This window comes from Podarcis filfolensis (assembly GCF_964270895.1).
Source record: "Podarcis filfolensis genome assembly, chromosome: 5".
In the NCBI taxonomy this organism is placed as follows: domain Eukaryota; kingdom Metazoa; phylum Chordata; class Lepidosauria; order Squamata; family Lacertidae; genus Podarcis; species Podarcis filfolensis.
The window spans coordinates 32,179,619-32,197,315 of record NC_139608.1 but is presented as its reverse complement, the minus strand read 5'-3'; the positions used below and the strand labels follow the sequence as shown (position 1 = coordinate 32,197,315).

The following is a 17,697-nucleotide window of genomic DNA, read 5'->3' as shown; positions in this document are numbered from 1 at the left end:
GTGAATGCAAACACAGCTAAGGCTTTGAGTAATGAAATGTTTTACAATCTAAAAGTAATACAAAAAAAGTTGGGAGTCAAGTGAAGTGTCACTTTCTTTTGATTAAACTTCTCAAAGCTAAATCTATTCAGCTTCTCAAAAGTATGGAAAATTAAGATATCCATGGAGAAATGCAAGCTTTCAAACAGGAAATAGGATAGAAACATCAGCGCAGTCTTATTTCTATTTTAAATGTGTGCGAGTCTGTCTTGCAGTGTATATTTTTCTTATATTTTTATTTCCGATGCAAAAAGGTCACTCACCATAAACTTGCTGTAAGCAAAGAAGCACATTTCATTATCTAAGTACAGCCAATATTATTTCAGATTACATCAGTTCACAAAAACCTTTGCAAATATATATGAAGTAATGATTTATTGCTTCAGAAACAAACTGTGAAGCACATAATAAATCCTGGTCTATGGATTAATGAACAGCAGGGTCTAATACTGAAAAATATTCCTCACCTACCTACCTCAATTGCTTTTAGCTCTTCTGGTGGTGATCAGGTGAGGAGGGAGAAAAGGAATGAGACCACCCTCAAGATTGTTGATGCCATGCCTAGTTTCACAGCCCTTTGCAGACCAAACTTCTGCAACAGGGAACCTGCTGTATAGACTCCCTACATAATTTAGAACCCAAATTATGCAGCAGGGCTGACCCTGTTTATACACAATCCCGTGCATCAATAGGGGTAAGCTCCAGGTTGCACCCATCAAACAGGATGGTGAGATGGGGTTGGGCCCTTTTAGCTCCTCCTCTTTCCCCCCAGTACTGGATTGGATGGGTATTGGATGAATTCAGCACACAAATGCATCATGTTTTCTGGAAAGCAGTACATAGTGTTTCATCCAATGATACCTTTGCCACAGCATAAAGCACTTCTGCTTGCTCAAGTCAAGCCACCATGTATGCATGCACATTCAGGCTGGGGGGGGGGGGGCTTTAGTCCCATCCAGGCCCTGCCCCCACCAACTATCAAGGTTTGGGTAGATATCTTGGTGGGGCTGCTCAGATGTGCATCCATGACCTTTGGTGGCTCCTGACCCAGAGCCTCACAACTGCACTCAACCAGACAGGCAATGGCAAACCTCTGTGTACACTCTCTATACAGATAATTTGTGCAGCATGAAGCACAAAACTGACTCCTTTTGGAACAAAACCTTGTCCAGACCCATAAGTTTGATTCAAACTTTACTTGCAGAACTTTATTCAAAACAGAAGAAAAAGCAGTAAACGATATATCCGAACAGTTCCATAAGATCATGTGCATGTCCAGCACAGGCTTATCTTCTGGGATATAAAATACTGGTAACATTTAATCAGAGCTGACATACATCTCTCTCACACACAGGCTCCATTAGCCTGCATTCCAGCACCAAGGCTGTTGAGCTCCTGGAGAGCATTTTATCACATCCTTCTCCCATGGAACAAAAGATCAAACAGCAATTCCCCAAGATGGTGATTTGCAATTCAATAGCCTCCCATGTGATCTAAGGTTAAACACCACATGACACTGTAGTAGTTACAACAACAGTTAATTATCAACCCCTCTAGTTGCTCAGAGAGCTTAATATAACCCCATGGAAAATGTGAAAGCCTTCAGTAATACACATTCAGGCATACTCCATTTCAGTGTGAATTAAACAATGATACAATGATACTCTCTGCATGTCCCATGCTCACATCTGTGGCTGGACATGACTCCTACCTAAACATGCCAGTTATTGAACCTAGGACATTCTGCATATAAAGCAGAGCTTTTCTACTGAACTACAGCAGACTAATCTAAATGGGGCTACAGCTGGGGTTTTTCTTGGGGCCTCTGGTGTTAATGGGTTTTGCTGTAAAGCTTAAAAGTTTTGTTTTATAGCTCACTGAAAGGTTGATGTGAGATCACAGATTATTATTTTCTCTCTTTTTTCAAAAAAAAGTGGAGAAAATTAATTCCCATTTCAGTGGTCATTGCTCTCATCTTGGTAGCATTTGTTAAGAAAGGATGTTTCACTTTTAATTTGACTCAAGCTATATCTCTATTGTTTTATAATTACATTTCTAGCTGAGGTTTCATCCTGCTATTTGGATGGCCTAAATTACCCACATTTCATTTTTTATGGTACCCAAGTTACAAAATTGGAATGTTCCTTCACATGTGATTAGTTTGAGTAATTGTCAAGAGTTTGCCAAACAGCCTTGTCCACTGAGACAAGGGTTGTTAAAACGAGCCAGACTGTGAATCTTAAAGGAGAGTTTGTGTAAGAGATAAAGACCTGGAATTAACTGGTAGTGTTTTCATGTGTAATTAGAAAATGCATTGCTCTCCAATTAAGAAAATTAATTAAAACCAACCAGATGGTAATCAAGGCATATTGTATTATAATTGTATCTGGCACCTGTATTGCTTTTATGTCCTATACGTGTATTGATGCACTGTTGTGTTTGACTCAGAAAATATAGCTGCAGGAGAATTTATCTACAATGTACTCAGCCCAATATATTCACAGCACAATCCACTCACAGTCAAAAGCCCACTTCAGAATGTGCTTGTGTAGGTAGAAACGGCTTCAAATCGCTCAGAGCACTCTTGACTAGCATCACATGGCAATAGGAGGGCCAGTGTTATGGAAACAGTACACAATAGTGCCCCCAACATTGAGCTAAAGGTAGGTGATGCAGCAAACTAAAGTGTGCCATGTGTGTATCAGAGTTCCCATAATGCAGCAACCAGATTACTGGCCGGGATTCCATCTAGAACTCATAATTCCTGTTTTTAAACAGCTACATTAGTTGCCAGTTTGCTTCCAGGCTCAATTCAAGATGCTCATGTTAGTTTTTAAACAACGTAGGCCCCAAATATCTGAAACACTGCCTCCTTCCCTTCAAACCATCTCAAGATCTGCAGATGGAGCCAGGGCCGGATTTAGGTTTCATGAGGCCCTAAGCTACTGCAGGTAATCGGGCCCTTTATATGTCCAGCTGTCCTCTGTCAACAACAAATTGTCGCTGTTTTTTGTGTTGAATATATGCTATATGGTAATTTATGGACCTAATAGGTATCTAAAGCCATTTGAACATAACAAAATAAGTATTTTATCAATGTAATTGTTGAACTGAAATACAATTAAGAAAAAGTATAGTGAAATAATTATTAACCTCTAACTGTATGTAGTTTTATTTTGTTTGTTTTTTATCTTATATTTTGGGAATGTTCATCCAGTTTTTTCCCCTTTAATTTTTTTTGGGGGGCCAAGAGAGTGGGGCCCTAAGGTATAGCTTGTTTAGCTTATGCGTAAATCCAGCACTGAATGGTGCCCTCTATCACCCTCAAAAGTTTGGATACAGGGGTTGTGGCAGCCTAGAAGAGGGAATTATCTGTGACAGTCCCTAAGTTGTTGAACTCCCCACAAAGATGCATCTGGCAATTTCTTTATGTATGTAGCTTTTTTATGAATGCTGAAGATGAACTCGAGGGAGATATTTTTAGGACCCAGCCTACTTTTATAATTACAGGTTGTTTAAAATCATTTGTAATGTTGCACTTTAAATTGTTGCAGCCTGCCCTGGGACGTCAGAGTAAAGGGTTCTTGTTGATGTGTAAGGAGCCAGGAATGCAAGGTACCTTCTACTGAGAATTAAGGATGAGGGAGAAATTCTGTTCGTTCTGGATTTAATGTGAACCTATCTATTCCACACTTCCTGAAAAGAATGGATGAACTGAAACACTTCTCCAAATGTTACAATGCAGTTGTCCAATGGAATAATGTGTAATGTCTTTAAATTATGCAATCCGGTTTTCCAGCTAAGACATGTGTACAAAGATATGTGCACGATGGGAAAGTTTTGCATAAATATGCTTATATTATTGAATGTAACACCCCAAAATTGAGTATATTAAGAAAACTGCATGCAAAAATGTGTGCTTTATGCGAAATTGCATACAAATTGTGTGCATCAGGAGAAATACATACTATAATGCTGATGAAAATTCTCATATATCTATATATACATATATATACACACACAAACAAACTGATTCTGAAATGTGGAGAACCAAATAGAAAAGTGGAAGAATGGGAAATTGAGAAAAACAAAACTGACACATCTCTCCACCCCTGCAGAAGAAGAAGAGTTTGGATTTGATATCCCGCTTTATCACTACCCGAAGGAGTCTCAAAGCAGCTAACATTCTCCTTTCCCTTCCTCCCCCACAGCAAACACTCTGTGAGGTGAGTGGGGCTGAGAGACTTCAAAGAAGTGTGACTAGCCCAAGGTCACCCAGCAGCTGCATGTGGAGGAGCAGAGACGTGAACCCGGTTCACCAGATTACGAGTCTGCCGCTCTTAACCATGCTTAACCGCTACACCACACTGGACCAGATACCAGACAATCAAAACATTGCTTATTTCAAAAATGATTTCAAAATGTTACTTATTTCCTAGAACATAAAACAATTTTGATGGCCAAACGCATGAGATTAACTTATTGCCTAGTATATTACAGAAACTGTTTCCTGGAAATGTGTGAATTGACCCCAGGTTGTCCAAATGTGCCCAGATAATACGTTATGATCTTCACAGTAGCCATTCATTGGACATAGCAGATGTCTGCTGCTTGCAAATGAGCAGTGCTCTGTATGAACTCAATTATTATTTAATCCATTGACAGTGGCATAATGAAGACAGAAACTGGTTTAAAAAGACTGGTGACCGTATGTCAGATACAACACACCCACACACCGCTCTAGTCTTCATCAGCCGAGTGTCAGTGCAGTTCAATAACACGCTCCAGCCATGCAAAAGGACCTGGTGAAAGCTCAGAGTAAGGTGAGTGAGGTATAGGGTCTGGGGAGAGTGGTGAGTCCTAGGCAAGAGTTCTGAAGGATGAATGAGGTTCCCCACTCCAGATCCAGACGGAAAGGCAAAGGTAAATGAAAATTCATTTCCTTGCTCTTGTCACTGCTTGCTCACTCAGAGGTGGCAGATGATCATGATGGCAAGGAAGAGGAGCCACATCCTACGGGACCGCCTCTTCTGGTATACCCCATGGAGGACCTTACAGTCTGCTAACAACAACACCTTGAAGATCCCGGACCCCAGGGAAATTAGACTGGCCTCAACTAGAGCCAGGGCCTTTTCAGCTGTGGCCCCGGCTTGGTGGAACATTCTCCCACAAGAGACCAGGGCCCTGTGGGATTTGACTTCTTTCCGCAGGGCCTGCAAGACGGAGCTGTTCCGCCAGGCCTTTGGGCAGGATGCAGTTTGACTCACTTTCCTTTGTATAAAACAAGCCCGAAGGAGGCCCCCAACCCGCTCACAGGTCCTTGTATGATCAGTGGAAACAGTTGGTCCTGGCAAGTATTAACCAGACTCAATTCCACCCTAATAATTGCCACCTGCCCGGATTTTAACTTGTCTGAATTAATTTTAAGATGTATTTTAATTAATTCATGTCTGTTTTTATGCTTATTGTGTTGTTTTTATGATGTTAGCCAGGCTAAGCCCGGCCTAGGTTGGGGAGGGCGGGATACAAATAACGTATTATTATTATTATTATTATTATTATTATTATTATTATTATTAATTATCCCAGGGCCTCCAGGGCTGACAATGGGAGCCACCCACTGGGTGAGTGGTCCTCAGCAATTGTGTAACAATATGCCCGTTGAGATGCTGGCCCTGAACATAGGAACAATCGGTTGTATCCAATGCAATGCCAAGTTAAAGTGGTAGATTTGAGCTGGTGGGATGTTGTTGCTTGAGGGGAAACACATGTACAGTGGTACCTCGGGTTATATATGCTTCAGGTTACAGACTCCGCTAACCCAGAAATAGTAGCTCGGGTTAAGAACTTTGCTTCAGGATGAGAACAGAAATCATGCGGCGGTGGCGCGGCAGCAGTGGGAGGCCCCATTAGCTAAAGTGGCACTTCAGGTTAAGAACAGTTTCAGGTTAAGAACGGACCTCCGGAACAAATTAAGTATGTAACCAGAGGTACCACTGTACATCATTGAACAAGATTTCTGAAGAAGACTCGGCTGTTTTGCAAGGGAAAATGCAAGCACATTAACAAAGATTGCAACAGATTGCACAACAAGAACCCAATATTCCACTGGAGAACTGGAAGGGTAACCTTTAAACTCACATCTGCTAGTGCAAGGGCTAGCACAGGATGCTGGATCTGTCCACTTGGATTGGATCCAGACTAAGACAGTCCCACTGAAATCTGTGGGATTTGAGTTACCTGTGAGCAACTTGGCCATTTGGACTAAAGCAGGGTGGCCCAGCTTTCCATACCTGGTAGGCCGCAAGAGTACTTCCCACCCTGCCTTCTCACGTTGGGCTGGAGGAACAAGGCCAAAATTTGATGCCCCCTTCCCAGCCCTCATGCTGCCTTCCCAAAGCCAGCTTAACAAGGCACCAGGGTCTTAGAGCCATTTCACTTCCTTCCCAAAGCTGGAAAAGCTCTAACCGGGCTTTTGGAAAGAGGTGGGAGGACTCTAGTGTTAAGTTGTGGGTGAACATATCAGATGACACAGCGATTCTTCAAACAGCTCTTGTTTATTCACAGGCCAGAACAGAACTGAACTGAAGGGTTCAGCCAGCCTGCTTATACAGAGCTCCGCTAGAACGCAACAGTAACCATTTTCTGTAACTATCCAATCACTGAACATCACTTTCAATCCCTTATTTGCATGTGGACCTGAGTGAAAACTATCTACAGTATCCCCCCGCTGGCCCAGAGTGAGAACTTCAGTACATAACATCTAGGGTCCTATCAGAGCCTTCATGCCTCCTTCCCAAAGCCCAACGCCCCGCTGGAAAGGCAGCCCAAGGGCTGGGGGGGCAGCATCAAATGTTGCTGAAAGCTACCACAAACGGCCTTGAGGGCCACATGCATGTTAGACCACCCTGGTCTAAAGTATGACTAACTTAGTCTGGATCTAGTCCAATGTTTCTACTACAAATTATGGAGCAGGATAGGACAGGGAATTGTGAAAGGCCTTTTATGGGGTTTTTCTTTTTTTAAAAAAAAATCATTTAAAGGTTAAGTCAAAGTTCCTGAACATCAGCACAACTTTGGAAACATTGAAGGATTGAAGTCGGCCCTGGAATGATTTTATAATAATAGGGTGCCCATCTTTTCTTTAAATGGCTGGCAGTTTATCACATTTAGTAAATATTACAAACAATTTTATAACACATATTCTGCAGGATGCCACAGGGATAATGGATGCTTTCAATATGAAGCAGGGTCAGAAAATAATAACCCTTTTGACAATAATAAATCTATAGTCCCAGCATTGCCATCTTCGATACTAACAAATAAAATGAACAGGGCTTTTAAATAAAAATGGAAATGGCAAATAGACTACAAGGTTTGCACCTGCCTGCTACTTCAATCTCACCACCTCGGCTAACCCCCACCTCCCAGTAGAATCTCTACTGTCTGGCAAAACAGTTTCCCTGTTCAGATTTTAAATGGCCCGTATTTTAATGTTTCCTCCATTCTGCTTGGCAACATTCCTGTTTCTCACTAACTATGTAGTTTGGAAACTTTTGATAGAAAATAAATTATTCTGCACAATAATCCCATTATAAGGGCATTGCAAGTTGATAGATGCATACGCATTCTAGCACAGGGCTATACTGGTTTGTGATTATTTGCAAAGATAGTAAGATACTTCAAATCTTTTCATTATTAAGACATCTGCAGTTTCCCGGGTCATTTTTTTATTATTATTTGCATTCCTTTATCTTTTTTTCTGCAATAGTTATTTTCTATCAAAGCCTGCAAAAATCAACCACACAGAGCAAGCTGTGGTATTCAACTAACCTTTACTCAGAGGAGACCCAATATAATCGAGGGGCCTAATTGTGGCCCTCATTTGATCCAATGCAATGTGTCCTGACTGGTTTTTGGGCAGAGAGATTGTGATGCTTTGTCACACGTGAACTTGGCTACCCACACTTCTTTCTGAACCTAGCTACCTCCTTCCCCGCTTTTATTGCTGTTGAGGCATAGAGTTAGGATTACAGAGATATAGATCATTTATATGAGGGATAGTGTAAAATGGGTTCATAATTGTTGCTTGATTGTACTGCAAATTTTAAAGGGAATAACACTTTTTAAAACAAAAAACAAACTCTTCGTTTGTTTTATTATTATTTTTGTACCAAACTTGGTTTGAGGTTATTTTCTCATCTCTGCACTTGGAATATTACACATATAAATCCAAGTGCGTGACAGTGATAAGGATGTATTCCAGTGTTTATAACCCTTATTTTGGTTTTCCGATCTCAGTTCTTCGCATCCTTAGTGGAATGTTATTGCTCTTTTTGGCAGTGTGATATACTAGAATGGGTTAATCTTTTCCCCTTTCCTATGATTTAAGCTTTTACGACCAATATACCTTGATATACAGCAAACTCCCAAACTTCTTCAATTTCACTGTGCTATCTCTGTGACAAAAAGCCAGTGCAGAGATAAATTAAATGAGGCTGTCAGCACTTTGGAGTTTCTTTAAATAAAATCCTAAAGGAAGCATCTCTTGAAGGGTGTGGGGGAAAGTGAGAGGGGGTGGAAAACTAGCCCTGAATGAGAAACTAATTTTCAGATGCATGGTTAAGATCATTTACAGGCAAACTGATGATCCGAATGTTCCTGTGGTACAATCCTTGCTGAACAGGAAAAAAGCCCGAAATGCCAGTGAATCGCTTCTCTGAGGAACTGCAGCCAAGTGCTATTACACATTTCTTTGCCCCCCACTTTCCTCACAGTATGAAAACAGTCTGCTGACTGAAGAGAATTCTCCTAATTGCTTTAGGAAGCTGATGAAAGATACAAGCCTGCTCTGTTAAAAATGCAAAACAGTAACTTAACCATGTCAAGCAGAAGTGAGAGTCAGTTCACAGAGTTGAAGCTGCTACTTTATCTGTCACCCCAGTGGACGCCTCACAGAAATATAAAATTGAGTGGACGGGGTAACAGCCAGTGAAGGCATGCATGATGTAAATTAGTACTATGCTGAACTCTGTGCTCCAGTTTCACAAAATATTTCTTTCCCTGTGAAAGATAGTTCTGTTTTTCCAGCTCTATTTCTTTATAATTTCAGTGGCTGCAGAATTGAGCCCCTTCCTTCCTTCCTTCCTTCCTTCCTTCCTTCTTTCTTTCCTTTCATTTTTTTCCAGCACCTTGCAGCCTCCCCAGCTGCTTGGGCTTCCTGATTGCAAACATCCCTATGGGAACAATTGCCTTTCTTTAAACTGAGTGTGGAAACTGGTGTTTCCACTAGTTTTTCACTGATTCGTTTAAAAGTAAAAATATTTCACTTAAAAATAAAACCAACAATGAACAGCAGTTAGGAACACCTTTGTGCAGACCACAGTGGAGGGGTAACTGAGGCCTGGGCAGCCAACACACCCTTCCAGGCCTTACTGTCTGGCCACTGGAATATCCGAGGCCACACCTACTTCCCAGGCCGCTCCTCTTGCCACTCCTGCTTCCCATCCTTGAGTATTTTTGCCTGGCTGGTAGGCATTCAGAGTAGTTTTGTTTTCAGAGAGTGAACCCAGATTGAAACCATTGGAAGACTTAAGGAGCCAAGTTATGGACTGGTTACAGTATCACCAATTACATGATATGTTAAAACCAGACAAGAAAAATGGGTTTTCAGACCAAAGCTCACAATTAGAAAGAGATTTATTACAGAACAAAGATAATTTTTTGTCAAAAATGTATATGTGGAGTGGTGGGCTGGCCCCACTCCAGTTGTGATACCACCATGGTGATTCATTCATTCATTCATTGCATTAACATTTCCTGCTCTGTCATTCATCATCAAGGCTACCAATTCAAAGCACAACAGGAATGGTTATCTGCTGAATCTCAATCTCATATTTTAATCAGTGACCAGGAGCTCCGAAATCCGCGGTTGAGTTGTGTTTTTTATTAGTACCAATCACAAGGTCACAAAATTGTAGCAAGCTTTCAAGTTCTCTGAAACTTTCCATCAGACAAGCTATTACACGAGATATGCAACAAGATATGCAACATCTTGCCTGACAAAGAGTTCTGGAGAATTCAAAAGTGTGGCACTTTTTTTGACATTTTGGTTGCTCTGAATGAAGTTATTGTCCATAAAGTCTTATGGACCAACATGGCTACCATTGCTTTTGATGCTTTAAGAAATCACACTTTATCTTGCTGCATAAATAAGATGTTCAGATATTCACATGCATAAGTCAACTTTCAAAATAAAAGGGCCAGAAGTACTCACTAAACCCCTACTCCACTTGTTTGAGTTCTCTACCCTGAGCACCATCGTCTGCATTCAACACCATTCCTTCACTCATTTCTGACGGTATGGTTCCCAATCCAAGGGTCTTCTCTGCATTGCAGTGTCTGTGCTTCTGGCACAATACGGAAACAAAGATGCGCAAAGAACACAACATTCCAGTTCTGAAACATCTTGGCCGGCTGCCAGTGTGTTTCCAAGTACTCTGCTGTCATTTTTTTAAACTGATAATATACAAAAATAATAAATACAGGCATAATGTTGTAGCACCTTTTGCAAATAAAAAAATCGGCAATGATGCTAACAGTAATGCTGGAAAGCAGCATATAGAATGCTTTCCGTGAACCCATTTTCATCTGTCACTGAAATTGCTTGGGAACAAATTTATTCTTCTTTCTTTTTTACATGTTGCCAGTGGCGTAGCGTGTATTGTCAGCACCCGGGGCAAGGCAAGTAATTTGTGCCCCCTAACCTGTGGATTTGCGCCCCCTAACCCGTGGATTTGCGCCCCCTAACCCGTGGATTTGCCCTAACCCCAGATGTTGCGCCCGGTGCGGCCGGCCCCCCCTGCACCCCCCACGCTACGCCACTGCATGTTGCACTTTTAATAGTTTGGCATTTTACAAATTATTATTATACACATGTCCATATGCACTTGCCAATGTGAGCTCAGTGCTTGCCCATAAAAAGGTAAAAGGTAAAGGGACCCCTGACAATTAAGTCCAGTTGCAAATGACTCTGGGGTTGCTGCGCTCATCTCGCTTTACAGGCTGAGGGAGCTGGCGTTTGTCTGCTTCCGCAGACAGTTTTTCCAGGTCATGTGGCCAGCATGACTAAGCCGCTTCTGGTGAAACCAGAGCAATGCACAGAAATGCTGTTTACCTTCCCGCCAGAGTGGTACCTTTTTATCTATTTGCACTGTGTCCTTTCGAACTGCTAGGTTGGCAGGAGCTGGGATCGAGCAACGGGAGCTCACCCCATCACGGGGATCTGAACCATTGACCTTTCGATCGGCAAACCCAAGTGGCGCAGTAGTTTAACCCACAGCACCACCCGCGTCCCTCATAAAAAGGTACACTCCAGTAAAATCATCGTTGGTATCTGCTTTAATGCTAAGTTAGGACAAATGTATAATATGGAAGCATCATAAGTAACAATTCGGTCAATCAAAGCACAATTCTGTGTTGGTGATATCTTTAAAGCTTTGGTCCTGGGTACTTTAAGGACTGCATTCCCCCACTGTTAATACTGTGCATTAACAGTGCAATTCTATACATGTCTGCTCAATATTAAGTCCTATTGAGTTCCATAGAACTAACTCCTAGGTAAATATGAATAGGATTGCAGCTGAAAGTAAGTCACTTGGAACTCAAGGGAATGTACTTGTTATTGCAGATATTAATATTGTGCAGCATGAAGCAGCTGGATGCATGAAAACTTGCTACTTTTGGAATAAAACATTGTCCAGACCGGAAAGTATTATTTCAAACTTTACTAACCAGGACTTCTTAAAAAAAAAAACAGATGCAAAACATTCATCCAAATAATTCCATAAGACATATGCCTGCCCAACCATCTTCTTAGAAATAAGATACAGTGGTACCTCAGGTTACATACGCTTCAGGTTACACACTCCGCTAACCCAGAAATAGTGCTTCAGGTTAAGAACTTTGCTTCAGGATAAGAAAAGAAATTGGGCTCTGGCGGCGTGGCGGCAGCAGGAGGCCCCATTAGCTAAAGTAGTGCTTCAGGTTAAGAACAGTTTCAGGTTAAGAACGGACGTCCGGAATGAATTAAGTACTTAACCTGAGGTACCACTGTAGCTTACAATCAGAGCTGACAAACATAGCTCTCTCTCACACAGGCTCCATTAACCTGCATTCCAGCCCAAGGCAGTTGAGCTCCTGGAGTGGGAGTAATTTGCACAACCTTCTCCCATGGAACCTAGAAACAAAGAAAACAGCCACCATTCTTCTAAGGTGGAAAATGATCACATGATCTAAGGTTAAACATTCATGTGAGGACTACCAGAGAACAACAACAGTTAATTAGAGCTCAGAGAGAGCTGTTTCTGGCTTAGTATACTCCAATAGAATTTTCCAGTGTTAAACTCTTAGCAGCGTACATGCATTCTCCATTTCAGTATGAATTAAACAATTATACTTAACAATTGTGATTTCAGGATTGCTTTCTAAGACTGATGTTGGAAGACCTTCTCCAGAAGAGTTCACCGTCAAAACTTAGAGACAATTGGGGAGAGGCCCATTCTGACTACAGTGCTCCTTAGCGGATATGCAGGAGTTCCTTGTTAAACAAGGCAATAGGGAAAGGCCTCTCTGAAGATACAGATTTCAAAAATCAGTGCTCCAGGGCCGTAATGCCTGCTAAATTGCTGAGCTGATATTATCTAATTGTTTGAATTAATTCAATACAAAAGCTGCAGAGGCATTCACAGTGACTTAGCACACTGGAGTCTCTTCCGCTGACTGATTCCATCAGCGATACAAATATAGATAGCAATGGTTAGATACAGCTGTCATTTCAACTTGCCTTGCCTGCAGATTGTAGCAGATATGAGTGAGCAAGATTCTGATTCAGTCCCTAACTATTCTTGCCTCCCTGCTGTAAATGAAGCAGTGGGTCCCCATCAGCACGGCTGCATGCTTCATTTGGCACACAAAAAATCTATTCCTCCTTGGCAATATGTTGAAATGGCAAGGAAAGGTCAAGCTTCCCTTATGCTTTATTATATTTGTTTGTCTAACAAGCAGCTAGGAGCAGCATCTGTCGTTCTTACATTGCCATCTGGTGAGCAAATCTTGCAAAGCAGGCAGGTGCAATCACAGGCTGAAGTTTAAATGCAGCCAAGAGACTGAAATGTAAATGCAATGGCAAAACAGAAAGGAATCTCCATTGGAGCAGAAGGTAAAGTCACAGGTTCTGCAGAATATCATAAGAAGTGTGAAACAGCTGCAAAGGCCTAGCCAAGGAGCTACTGTAATGGGGCTAACAAAGTTTGTGGTGTACTGCAGCCACAAGATTTGTCCTGCCAGTGTGGTGTAGTGGTTAAGAGTGGTAGACTCATAATCTGGTGAACTGGGTTTGATTCCCCACGCCTCCACATGCAGCTGCTGGGTGACCTTGGGCTAGTCACACTTCTCTGAAGTCTCTTAGCCTCACTCACCTCACAGAGTGTTTGTTGTGGGCAGTGGCGTAGCGTGGGGGGTGCAGGGGGGGCCGGCCGCACCGGGCGCAACATCTGGGGTTTAGGGTTAGGGGGCGCAAATCCACGGGTTAGGGGGCGCAAATTACTTGTCTTGCCCCGGGTGCTGACAACCCACGCTACGCCACTGGTTGTGGGAGAGGAAGGGAAAGGAGAATGTTAGCCGCTTTGAGACTCCTTCGAGTAGTGATAAAGCGGGATATCAAATCCAAACTCTTCTTAGTAGCTGTAGTGTTTGAAAGCAGCCCAACAAATCTCTTGTCCCATTGTGGCACCTCCAAAGAGCCAAGATGAAATCTGTTCCTTTGAGGACAAGCTCATTCTTTCATTCCTCACGGAGTGTTCTTCAACTTCCAGCACTTGGCCTGAGCACCCCTTAACCAGAGGCTCATCTTGGCACAATCCAAACACTACATCTGGAACATTATAGCTAAAGGGTCACCTTTGTCTTCAAACCCAAACGGCACACTTTTCCACAATATATAACGGCGCAGTATATAAATTTAATAAACAATAATAATAATTTTGGATCCACTCTGTGTCATTCCAATTCAATTTGTCATCCATGTCTGAATCAAAACTGTTAAATCAGAAGCTGTTTTGCCCCCAGTGACTATTGAGAATCTAAAACCTTTGCTTCTAAATATATATATGGATGGCTTTTTTCAGATAAAACTCAGTAGAACTTAGTTCCAGCATTTCTCAGATGGGTGCCATTGCCATTATGAGAGAACAAGGGAGGCATTGATTGTGGGTTCTAGCACCTCTTTTTTCTAGAAAAGCAACACTCTGTGTGTGACACACACACACACACACACACACACACACACACCTTTTCACACAAGTGGATGAAATTTAGAAATAAAGTTGCTCCTCAGTGGTTGATGAAGCCTGTCAAATTTCAGGCAGATTCAGCAGGCAGCATGGGAGTGAGAGGGGTTTTTCAGAGAACATTTAAACTTTTTTTCTGCAAGAATTGGATTCAAACTGCAGGAACAATTTCCCCTTCTGAGAGAACGAAACTGGTCACATTTCAGGAAGATAGGTGCAGCAGTTCTCTCCTGCAAGGGCAGACTTTAATGTTTTGAGGTTGGAAAACAGAAATCACGTCACCCTCTCTAGTTTGTGGGGGGGGGGGGCAATTCATTCGAAAACTGGGCTCCTCAACATGCATGAGCAAGTAGCATTTTCTGCTGAGACAAAGACCACCACTGAACGCCCTAGCTGTGACTGGATGAGTTACTGAGATGTCATGGAATGCCTAATTCTCAGAGGCACCAGCTTGTGGAGGAGATTGGGGTGGCCGATAAATGTGTGTGTTGCGTCACAGGAGCCAATTTCCTTTTAAAGCTGCATCAGAAGCAGAAAAAATTGAAATGTTTACTGCCTTAACTAGGGTTGCCATACTTCAAAAAGTTATTGAGCTTACATCCCAAGAGGGCGTTGTTTTTTCCCCCCATAGCCACAGCAGCTGTGCATTCAAAAAGAAAATCAAACATTGCATACCCTCCATCATTTTGTCTCCAGAATTGGGACATCAGGAGCACCAAATCAATAACAGTATTTATTTTTAAAGTGCTTAGTTTCGCTGTGTACATTATATTTGTTGTTTCTTTACTGAGTATGCAACCCTAGTTATCAATTTCCCAATATAACTCTGTGTTTCTGAAATGAACACTAGATGGTGCTTTAAGCCATGCTTTCATTTTTTAAAAGTGACCATTCAGTTTTGAAGTTCCTGCTGGCTTCAGCGATTCAGAGAGAAACTTGGGGTATATAAAGGAACTTGTTGACCACACACAATTTCCTTCTGCACACTGTGCATGGTCTCTTCCCATAACTAGTGAGCAGTTTTATCACTGTCCCATGTCAAGCAAAGTCTTTCTGTGAACCATCACCCTCCTGCTTCTCTTACAAAGTCTGAATTACATCTATAGGATTTAGAATTCATTGCCTAGCTGAAAAAGATACCTAGCTTCCAAAATTTGAAGGCGCAAGATAGGCAGATATTTTTTATAGGAAGTGCTCAAGGGTTCGTCCAAGAATAGTGAGAAATGTACATTTTTCTTCTAAAATTACATATTTATGATTGCTGTGAAAATTGCAATTAAATGCCCTCATGCAAATTCATCAGCATTTTAGTGTGAATTTCTCCTATTGCACACATTTTTGAACACATTTTGCTCAATATACACATTTTTGCAACCAATTTCCTCTAACATTTATTAATTATTTAACATATATTTTGCAGGGTATTTTCACTAATATATCCATGTCTGTGCACACCCTAATAGTCACATATGTGCACACAATTCTTGGCTAGAGATCTGCATGAAAAATTTGAAGAAGTGAAAATCTTGAAGGATTGCCAATGCAAATTGAACCAAAATTCTCCCCCTTCCCAAAGCCACCTGTTGATCTGACCTTGCTCTGCCCTGTGTAGCAGCCATCAATCAGCACAACCCAGGAGCAGCGCCGTGTAACAAACAGGTATGGTGAAAAGTCTACTAGTTCCACCAGCAGCCCACTAATGTTGAAGTAACACTTGACTCCTTACTACTTTATCCATTCCACAAAACAAAACTAGAAAGTTCAGACCCTGAAACAGCACTGTAGTGGCTAGCCATGAGGCCTCCTATGGGTTAGTAAGACTGACCAGGCATGTAGAACAAGTTCATGCTTGGTCATCGCTAACCAAACTGGGCAAGGCCTTGTAGCTACTGATGAACTTCTTGTGGCAAGATCCTGACTAAAACAAGCAAAGAAGGAACTGCCAGGTTACATTCCTCTGAAACATTTTTATGTTGTACGAATGCCTAGAAGAATCAGCTGATCCAAATCACAGCTTAGGCTTAGCTATATTGGTTCCATTTTTATTTTTTGCATTGTTCCGAATCTATGCACCTGCTATACTCTGAATCTTAATCATCATTTCCCTAAATTTTATCAAGATGAAACCAAAATTGTCTTACTAGCCTGTTAAAATGACTCAGATTTTTTTAAAAAGGTCATAGTTACACCTTTTATAACTCTTCAGGAATCATACGTACTGGATTCTCTGCCACCTTTGATGCCCCCACTTGGTAATCTCTTGGTCACCCAACAGGTAATTGTTATGTATTCAGTGGTCTGTGTTTGCCTGAGCTTGAGTCTGGACTAAGGATTCTGAGCCCCTGTGTTCTGATTGGATACATGATATTCAATCACAGAACATTTCAAGATTTGGGCCACTGCCACTGGCCCTTAAACTCTGAGTTATGATACACAGCTTGGGAGTTTAGACAGCCAATCATGTTGAGAGTGGGAGGGGCTCAGAAATGTATATAAGCAGTTGCTTTGCCCCTGTTGTCCAGTTCCCTTAGTTCAATAACGGTTCTTGCTGTTATCACTGTGTCTTGCTTTGTGGGAACCCACCTACACTCCAGTAACACTTCATGGCACCATGCATCACACTATCCAAATATGTAACGCATCCCTCATACTGAGGAAGCCAATGACTTATAGGACTATGCCTCTCTATGAAGCTGCTTGCTATTACATTGTTTTTGTTTTTCCTGACAAGGTGTAAACATCTCTATATATCCAAGCTAATGCTTTGATTTTTAAGCATGATGGGGCAGATTAATGACTTTGAAGAAAGAAAAAAATTTGGCATGAGGAATAAAGTAGCTTTTATGCATCAATATATTATGAGTGCAAAGGAGCCAGAAACCTGCCTTCACCGGGGGATATATAGGGACATAAGAATTACTGTTGCGTCAGATCATATCAGCATCTACCTAATCTTAGCCATTGATTTGTACTAGGCACTTCAAAAGAAGATGCAATTATGGATCAGACCTCCCATTTGGCAAGGCCTCCTAAGCCCAGCAGCTACATAGTGCGTGTGCTATAACTTGATTTGAGGAGGTAGGGTTTCTCTTTGTACTTCCTTTATTCTTTCAGATATCTTTGTGAATAGCTGTGATTTCAAAGCTTCCATGCATGCATATTGGGGCTTTCTGTTTCTCTTAATGCAGAATAACTCTCTCTTTCTCTCCATGTTGGGAAATCACCATGTATCAACAGAACATAAAGCCTCTGTTCCAGCCTAAGTTTTGATGCCAGAATATATGGGTTTCGCAACTATTCAAGTGACTGC

At 41.6% G+C, this 17,697-nt stretch overlaps 1 long non-coding RNA gene across 1 annotated transcript in view; it reads right to left on the bottom strand.

The window, feature by feature from the left end:
- The window catches only part of LOC310762667, a 263,773-nt gene extending 252,980 nt beyond the window's left edge, over positions 1-10,793 (bottom strand). The window contains exon 1 of the long non-coding RNA XR_014548124.1: positions 10,739-10,793. This is a non-coding gene — a long non-coding RNA (uncharacterized lncRNA). The remainder of the gene's footprint in view (positions 1-10,738) is intronic.
- Between the last annotated feature and the right edge of the window lie 6,904 nt (positions 10,794-17,697).